The sequence below is a fragment of the Rattus norvegicus genome, unplaced genomic scaffold (assembly GCF_021556685.1).
Source record: "Rattus norvegicus strain SHRSP/BbbUtx unplaced genomic scaffold, alternate assembly SHRSP_T2T unassigned-0000210, whole genome shotgun sequence".
Classification (NCBI taxonomy): domain Eukaryota; kingdom Metazoa; phylum Chordata; class Mammalia; order Rodentia; family Muridae; genus Rattus; species Rattus norvegicus.
Genome location: NW_028238927.1, coordinates 92,501 through 101,582, shown reverse-complemented (window position 1 = coordinate 101,582; position 9,082 = coordinate 92,501). Strand labels below are relative to the sequence as shown.

The 9,082-nt window shown below is 59.6% G+C and overlaps 1 long non-coding RNA gene across 1 annotated transcript in view; it reads left to right on the top strand.

Moving 5' to 3' along the window:
• Positions 1 to 2,079: 2,079 nt before the first annotated feature.
• Positions 2,080 to 9,082, top strand: part of LOC147997224 (uncharacterized) — a 19,137-nt gene continuing 12,134 nt past the window's right edge. Inside the window, exon 1 of the long non-coding RNA XR_015648079.1 lies at positions 2,080 to 2,334. This is a non-coding gene — a long non-coding RNA (uncharacterized LOC147997224). The remainder of the gene's footprint in view (positions 2,335 to 9,082) is intronic.

Here is a 9,082-nt window from a genome sequence, read left to right as displayed (position 1 = left end):
TCTGGCTGCTTTTGGGTGCCTCTTCACCTTTCTGCACGTGCAAACTGAGTTTAATTAAGTTCTGTTTCCCTAGAGGCTGGGAAAGGGAGAAACAGAAGTGACCTGGAACATCAGGGCTAATGGCCGGCTGCCTCCATCTTGGTGAGGTCAGGTGTCAGCCAAGCTGGCTGCCAACCATCCACAGTTGAATCCAAAGTGCCCAAATGGGACACTATAACAAATCATGTATACAGATTTGTGTATATAGAAAACATTTTTCCTTTCTCTTCTTTTCTTTTCTTGAGAAATTCAGCTGGTCCTGATGTCTTTCCCTCGGTGTGTCCCTCTGTCATCTCTCTCTCTCTGTCTCTTTGTCTTACTGTCTCTGTCTGTCTCTGTCTGTCTCTGTCTCTGTCTCTCTGTGTGTGTGTGTGTGTGTGTGTGTGTGTGTGTGTGTGTGTGTGTGTGTGTGTGTTCCTTAATCTCAGCAGCACTACTCATCCAATCGATTTTTCCTCTCCCCTTGTCTCCTTCACATGGCTATTACCCCACCTTAAACAGCACTAGAAGAGCCTGGCAGGCAGATATCTACCCTCTATGCTGTCAGAATTTTTTTTTTTTTTTTTTAAAGTCAAAACCTGGATTCTCAGGAGCCATGTGGTGTGTCCTCCTAGGTTCTGGTGCCCTCTTCTGGCATGCAGACATATAGTCAGCAGAGAGAGCTGTGTGGGTGGCCGAGGCAGGCAGAGTGGACCTCTGTGAGCTTGAGGCTAGATAAGTCTACGGAGCAAGTTCCATGACTGCCTGGGCTATACCAAAAGAAACGTACCTTGAGGCAAAACAAAACAAAGCAGAAAAGGTTCTGCTTTTATTTTACAGACATGTGTTCTCTCTAGTCCTATTGACTATAGAAGTTTGATCATGAAGTCACATTGATTTTTATTACAGAGTTTATTTGTGTGTGTGTGAGAGAGAGAGAGAGAGAGAGAGAGAGAGAGAGTTTTTTCTTTAATCTTCAAACATATTTTTTATTGTTTATTTATTTTATGAGCACACTGTCACTGTCTTCAACACACAAGGAGAGGATTCCATTACAGATGGTTGTGAGCCACCATGTGGTTGCTTGGATTTGAACTAAGGATCTCTGGAAGAGCAGTCAGTGCTCTTCACCGCTGAGCCGTCTCTCCAGCCCTGAAACAATATCTTGAATAAACAATAACAAAAACACTAAAACTAAGTCTGCCAGTTTTCCTCTTTCTTTCTCTCTCTCTCTCTCTCTCTCTCTCTCTCTCTCTCCCTCCCTCCCTCCCTCCCTTCCTTCTTTCTTCCTTTCTTTCTTTTTCTTCAGATAGGATTTCTTAGTGAATGATATTTATGTTGATATAAATTTTTTACGTACTTTTGACTGGCTAACTAACTAGCTAAGTCTGCCTGTCCTAAAGAAGGAGTTCCCCTGCCACAACTAAATACGTGCATAGAAAAAAAATATATAATTATTAACTTGGGATGAAACTAATGTAACAAGCAAGCAAACAAACGCACAAGCAAACAAAGTAGGGATGGTGGTGCTGGGTGCCTGGTATATGGGAGATGGGAGACCTGTGGTCTAGAGCGTCCAGAGCTCTGGCCTCCATACTCTGGACTGCATTCTCTCTAGCAATCTTCCCAAAGTGGCTGTATTTAACCATGTTTTTATTTTTTAAATTGGCTCTCTCTCTCTCTCTCTCTCTCTCTCTCTCTCTCTCTCTCTCTCTCTCTCTCTTTCTCCCTCCCTCCCTCCCTCCCTCCCTCCCTCCCTCCCTCCCTCCCTCCCCCCACCACACACACAGAGGCACGTGTGAACAAGGGAATGCAAATGCACAAAATAAGTATGTTTTGATCAGAGTGAAAACAAATCACGGGAATTTTAACCATTCCACCATCATTCCACCATTCTTTTAATTTACTCTCTGTGTTTAGTCTTCCAAAGAGGGTGGCAGGTGTGTGGTTTGGTGAGTGCCGGCTGGCGGTGGCAGCGAGGAACAGAGAACAACAACAACCCCCCCTCCCCCCCATCGGGATCGGTGGAGGGTTTTAAAAATGAGTGAGCCATTTAAAAATGGTGTGGAACTGAGGTCGCCGCCACCCTCCCCTCACGACGGAGTTTGGACGCTCCCTTTTCCTAACTGTGCCTGTTCCTTGCTAATTGTTAACCGATTCGAGAGTGCATGTCCTTTCACTTAGAGGTGGCCTGTTTTCACCGCTCCGTCCTACTTTCCTTTTCTGGGTGCCTGAGGGGGTTGGCCCCGAGTCCATCCCGCGTTCACTGTGTTCCGGCGGGACAACCGGGACCGTTTGTGCCATTCGGGAGAAGTGGTGGGTACCTGCCCCGTTGTGCGTGGGTGAGTGTCCCCCTGAGCTAGGGAGGTCACTCCGGAGAGACGGAATGAGTGTGTGTGGCGGCGGCGGCGCGTGACAGTCTGTATTGGTTTGCTTGATCGAGATCGCTGTCGGGCGACACCTAGTGGCGACAAGTTTCCGCAACGCTCCTGTCCCCCGGTTGGTGACAAAGGACGGGGAAGTGCCTGTGGTGAGCCGGCCAGGGTGAGAGGGTGACAGGCAAGCAGGCGGGTGCGCGACGGAGACGCCGTCCTGTCTGGGGACCATCTCTAGCTAGGAGGTTGTACCTGGAGAACTTCAGGGGAGGAGGGTGGCTGTACGACCTATTGGGACACAAGGAGGGGTTGGTGGCAGCTGGATGAGGTCGACCAGAAGGCTTGGGCCCCGTCCCGGATTTTTTTTTTTTTTTTCCAATTTTTTTTTTTTAAATTTTTTATTTTATTTTATTTTTTTTTTATTTCTTCCCTCCTCTCCGGTCCCAGCCAGCGGGACCATAGACACTTTTGAGGCCGAGAGGGTGCTGTGTCCCCGGCCTCCGAGCCGAGGTGGCCCGGCTAGGGGGCGCCACGGAGTTTTTTTTTTTTTTTTTTCTTTTCCAGGAGTCCCTTCGGTCCCAGCCAGCGGGACCATAGACACTTTTGAGGCCGAGAGGGTGCTGTGTCCCCGGCCTCCGAGCCGAGGTGGCCCGGCTAGGTGGCGCCACGGATTTTTTTTTTTTCTTTTCCAGGAGTCCCTTCGGTCCCTGATAGCGGGAGCCTGGACCTCTGAGGCCGAGAGGGTGCTGTGTCCCCGGCCTCCGAGCCGAGGTGGCCCGGCTAGGGGGCGCCACGGAGTTTTTTTTTTCTTTTCCAGGAGTCCCTTCGGTCCCTGATAGCGGGAGCCTGGACCTCTGAGGCCGAGAGGGTGCTGTGTCCCCGGCCTCCGAGCCGAGGTGGCCCGGCTAGGGGGCGCCACGGAGTTTTTTTTTTTTTTTTTTCTTTTCCAGGAGTCCCTTCGGTCCCTGATAGCGGGAGCCTGGACCTCTGAGGCCGAGAGGGTGCTGTGTCCCCGGCCTCCGAGCCGAGGTGGCCCGGCTAGGGGGCGCCACGGAGTTTTTTTTTTTTTCTTTTCCAGGAGTCCCTTCGGTCCCTGATAGCGGGAGCCTGGACCTCTGAGGCCGAGAGGGTGCTGTGTCCCCGGCCTCCGAGCCGAGGTGGCCCGGCTAGGGGGCGCCACGGAGTTTTTTTTTTCTTTTCCAGGAGTCCCTTCGGTCCCTGATAGCGGGAGCCTGGACCTCTGAGGCCGAGAGGGTGCTGTGTCCCCGGCCTCCGAGCCGAGGTGGCCCGGCTAGGGGGCGCCACGGAGTTTTTTTTTTTTTTTTTTCTTTTCCAGGAGTCCCTTCGGTCCCTGATAGCGGGAGCCTGGACCTCTGAGGCCGAGAGGGTGCTGTGTCCCCGGCCTCCGAGCCGAGGTGGCCCGGCTAGGTGGCGCCACGGATTTTTTTTTTTTCTTTTCCAGGAGTCCCTTCGGTCCCTGATAGCGGGAGCCTGGACCTCTGAGGCCGAGAGGGTGCTGTGTCCCCGGCCTCCGAGCCGAGGTGGCCCGGCTAGGGGGCGCCACGGAGTTTTTTTTTTCTTTTCCAGGAGTCCCTTCGGTCCCTGATAGCGGGAGCCTGGACCTCTGAGGCCGAGAGGGTGCTGTGTCCCCGGCCTCCGAGCCGAGGTGGCCCGGCTAGGGGGCGCCACGGAGTTTTTTTTTTTTTTTTTTCTTTTCCAGGAGTCCCTTCGGTCCCTGATAGCGGGAGCCTGGACCTCTGAGGCCGAGAGGGTGCTGTGTCCCCGGCCTCCGAGCCGAGGTGGCCCGGCTAGGGGGCGCCACGGAGTTTTTTTTTTTTTCTTTTCCAGGAGTCCCTTCGGTCCCTGATAGCGGGAGCCTGGACCTCTGAGGCCGAGAGGGTGCTGTGTCCCCGGCCTCCGAGCCGAGGTGGCCCGGCTAGGGGGCGCCACGGAGTTTTTTTTTTCTTTTCCAGGAGTCCCTTCGGTCCCTGATAGCGGGAGCCTGGACCTCTGAGGCCGAGAGGGTGCTGTGTCCCCGGCCTCCGAGCCGAGGTGGCCCGGCTAGGGGGCGCCACGGAGTTTTTTTTTTTTTTTTTTCTTTTCCAGGAGTCCCTTCGGTCCCTGATAGCGGGAGCCTGGACCTCTGAGGCCGAGAGGGTGCTGTGTCCCCGGCCTCCGAGCCGAGGTGGCCCGGCTAGGGGGCGCCACGGAGTTTTTTTTTTTTTTCTTTTCCAGGAGTCCCTTCGGTCCCAGCCAGCGGGACCATAGACACTTTTGAGGCCGAGAGGGTGCTGTGTCCCCGGCCTCCGAGCCGAGGTGGCCCGGCTAGGTGGCGCCACGGATTTTTTTTTTTTCTTTTCCAGGAGTCCCTTCGGTCCCTGATAGCGGGAGCCTGGACCTCTGAGGCCGAGAGGGTGCTGTGTCCCCGCCCTCCGAGCCGAGGTGTCCCGGCTAGGGGGCGCCTCCGAGACTTTATTTTTTCCAGGATCCTCCCCGGTCCCTGCCAGCGGGAGCATGGACTTCTGAGGCCGAGGGGAAGCTGTGTTCCAGGCTATCTACCATGGCCTCCTCGGTCTGTGAGCACTCAGGGTTCTAAGGTCGACCAGTTGTTCCTTTGCGGTCCGGTTCTCTTTCTACATGGGGACCTCTTGGGGACACGTCACCGAACATGACTTCCAGACGTTCCGTGTGGCCTGTCATGTTTATCCCTGTGTCTTTTACACTTTTCATCTTTGCTATCTGTCCTTATTGTACCTGGAGATATATGCTGACACGCTGTCCTTTTGACTCTTTTTGTCATTAAAGGACGTTGGAAGAGGCTTGCACCAAGGCTGTTTGCTTGTCCAGCCCTAGCTCTTTTCTTCTGCGCATGGGCCTCTTCGATGCTCGAAGCTTAGCGTCCCCCCATGAGTACGCGCTTCCTGCTTTCCCGTGCTTGCTTGCCTGTGCTCTGTGGGGCAGCTTTATGACAACCGTCCCGCGTGTCAGGCGTTCCCGATTTCCCCGTGGTGGTTGTCGTCCGTTACCGGTAGGAGTCGTTGGTGCCGAGTGCGACTGGAAGGGTTTTCCCGTTTGGTGCTAGTGACCCCCTGGCGTGCTCCTCTGCGGCCGACCGGTTTTTTTATTTGTTTTTTTTTTTTTTTTGTTTTTTGTTTTTTTTTTTTTTTTTTTTGTTTTTTGGAAGGAGTTCCCGAACCTCCGCTGCTTGGTGGTGTGTCCCTTTCTTTCCTGCTGTGTGCCTCCCGAGTTGCACCTTTTCTCCTTCGAAGGGGATTTTATTTTTTTATTTTTATTTTTTATTTTTTTTTTTTTTTGAAGGAGTTCCCGAACCTCCGCTGCCCGTTGAGTCCCGTTCTTCCACGCCACGTGCCTCCCGAGTGCAACGCTTCCTTTTTTTTCTCGCCCTCGAGAAGGGTAAATTTTTTTTTTTTGTGTGTGTGGCAGTGTTAGCGACTTCTTCCCGTGCTCTCTCTCGCTCTTCTCGCTCGTATTCCCGTCCAGTGCGTTGTTAGAAAGCTCTCACGCCCGTTGTTCCCGATGCATGGCGTGTCTCGCTCCCGTTGGATCGATGTGGTGCTGCCGCGTTCTCTTCGGGCCGGGGCCTAAGCCGCGCCAGGCGAGGGACGGACATTCATGGCGAATGGTCATTCAGCGCGAATGGCGACCGCTCTTCTCGTTCTGCCAGCGGGCCCCTCGTCTCTCCTCCCCATTCCTTTGCAGGGTGGTGTGTGGAAGTCAGGGGTGCGGCTGTCCGGCACGAGCGCTGACCCGCGCACACTTGTTGCTGTGGTTCGCGGTGTCCCTGTGGACGTGTCGGGGGCGCTTGCCCCCACGCCGTTCACTGCTTCGCGGCCCTCTTCCCCCGTGCCGGGGGAAGGTGGTAGACCCGCTGCGGTGCATACCCTTCCCGAATGGTGTGTGCACGCGCCCTGCTTTGTGTGAGCCTTGCGGTGCTCCTGGAGCGTTCCGGGCTTTGACCACCAAGGTGCCCGCTTCTGAGTTGGCGGTGGCGCTTCCCGCTCCCCGGCGTGCCTCCTGTGCTCCATGGTGCTTGTGCCTTTACGCTTTCCCTTGTCCTAGTTGCCGGCTTTCTGCACGGTGACAGAAAGGGGGGGGGTCGAGGAGTTGAGTGTGCGGTTAAAAGGCTCCTTCCGTTGGGTGAGCGCCCACCCCGTGCCTATGTTTTTGGTGCCTTCACCCGCGGGCCCTGCGCGGTTAGGGTGGTGCTGAGCGATCGCGGCTGGCCCTTTTTAAAGACCGGACTCCCTCAAGTCAAGGCTCCTCCTTTGTGTGCGCCTTGAAGAGGCCTGGCTCTCGGCGGGGACCTGTCGCAGGTCCCCCCGGTCCGCGAATGCTCAAGAAGACCCCGGAGAAAGAGACCTTTGCCGATACCGCAGACCCCCCACCAGCTGGCGCGTGGTCCTTCCCGTTCTGTCCCGCGCCTGTTGCTCGTTTCCCGTTGCGTGCACGGAGCCCTTGGCTGCTCGTCGGTGTTGGGTTCGTCCCGCCCTCAGTGAGGAATTTGCCTTCTCTAGCTATCTTCGGAAAGGGCTTTACGATCTCCGAGGGGCTTCTCCCGGATGGTCCCCTCGGCTGCCCGCCCTGACCTCAGCCTTCTGCGCGCAGCGTTTGCTCTCTCGCCTACCGCGACCCGCGCCTCCCCGCTCCGAGTACGAGGAGGGATCACGCGGGACGGGGCTCTGTCGACCTGCCGCTGTGCGGAGCTTGTGGGGGAGATTGGGTTTCTGGTGGCAGGTGGCGGGGAAGGGCCGTGCACACGCCCGCGTGCGCGGTACCCCCCTCACCGCGAGGGGTCGTCGCGGGACGGGTGGGTTTGGAAGGGCGGCGGTGGGCTCCCGGTCCCACCCGCCTCCGTTTCCCCCGTGCCCTCCGTCGCGTGTGCGTCCCTCCCACGCGCGTCCACGTCCCGGCCACTCTCGCGGCGAGGTCGTGTCGCGTGTGGTGCGTGCCGCGTGCTCTCGGGCGTCTGCGGTTGCCGCCTCGTCCCCCCCTTCCACGGCAGCGTTCCCACGGCCGGTGGAGATCGCGGGAGCCGTCCTACCCCCCCTTCCCCCTCCGCGGGGCTCTCGAGGGTCCGTGAACCGCGGGGTTGGCCTCGCTCTCGGGGGCGGACTTCTTATTTGGGGGAACCGGCGGTCGGCCGCGTCCGGCGCGTCGTCGGACGTTGGGACCCGCTGCCACGCGGGGGTCTTCGTCGGTTGGCGTCGGCGTCTGCCTCGGTTCGCTCTCGCGTCGGCTGGCGTCTCCTCGGGCTCCCGGGGGTTGTCCGTTGGTTTCGGGTCGGCTCGGTGCCGCGGGCGTGGCGGGACTGCTCCGGGTTGGGTGCAGTGTGATTCCCGCCGGCTTGGCTCGCGTGCCCGGTCGCCGCCCGAGCGGCCTCCCGGTCCCTTGTGAGGCGTCTCCCGCGGGGGGTGCCGCTGCGGCCCGCCCTGCCGTCGACGGTCCTCGTTCTGCCGGTTCGCTCCCCCTCCCCGCCCGCCGGCGTTCCTTTCTCTCTCGCTCCTCGTCTGGCCGACCCGCGGCCGTGCTGCCGGGCCCCTCCTCACGGGGGGGCAGCCGGGCGCGCACGGGTCCCGGGGCGGTCGCGGGGTGCCTGGGGGGAAGGGCCGCCCGGCGGGCGGGAGGAAGTTGCGGTTTGAAGGGCGTCCCGGCCGCCGCGGCCGTGGCGGCGCGTCTCGCCTGGTCTCTTGGAGGCGTGTGCGGGGGGAAAGACGCCCCGCGAGGCGTAGAGGAGAAAGAGGCTTTAGTGGCTGTCGCCCACGCCGGTCCGTGGGGCCTGTTGGCTGAGGGTGCGTCTGCGCGGGGGCCCGTCCGGCCCCGCCGTCCTCTGGGAAGGCGTGCGTCGGGGGAAAGCTGCCGGGGTGCCAAGGTGGGCGCCTGGGCGTTGAGTCGAACCCGTGTGCGCGTCCCGGTGTGGCGGTGGGGGCTCCGGTCGGTGTCTCTCCCTCTCGCTGCCCCGAGGCCCGGCCTCCCTTCCGACGCGGGCTCGGCCCCCCTCTCTCCCCCCTCGCGGGGTCAAAGTCGCTCGTCGACCTCCTCCCCTCCTCCTCCACCTGTCCGCGCGAGGGCGTCGCCGCCGCGTGTCAGGCGTTGGGCCCGTCCTCATCCTCCGCTTCTCGCCCGGGGTCGGCCGCCGTCCGGTCTCCCGCCGCTCCCCGTTGGCGTGGTCTCCCTCCCGCCGGTTCACGGTCCTCCGACCCCGCCCGAGGGGGTCGGGGGTGGTTTCCCCGTCTCCCCGGCGTTGCGCCTCGCTTGCCCGTGTGCTTTGGGGGTGGGCCCGCTGCGGCCCCCGCCCGCCCGTGAGCCCCGGCCGCATCCGCCGGCGCGGCCGCGCCCGGTATGGTCCGCGGCGTGGGCCTCGTGTTGGGAGCGTGTCGTCCTCGCGGCGTCTCGGTACGGGTGTGTCGCTGGGTTCCGACGGGTGGCCTTCCCGGTTCTGCCCCCGCCGTCCCCCGCCCGTCCGTCCCGCGCCCCTCTTCCCGCTCTGAGGGGGGTTCGGTCGTTCCCGCGGGTCGACCGTCGCCGGTCGCTTCTCTCTCCGCCTCCCTCAGCGCTCGTCCTCCCGCTCGCCCCGCGCCCGGTACGGCCGGCGCGTCCCGGCTCTTCCCGATGCCGCGGCGGGGGAGTAGGGGAGGTGGGGGCGGGCAGGGAAAGGAGGAAGGGGAAAA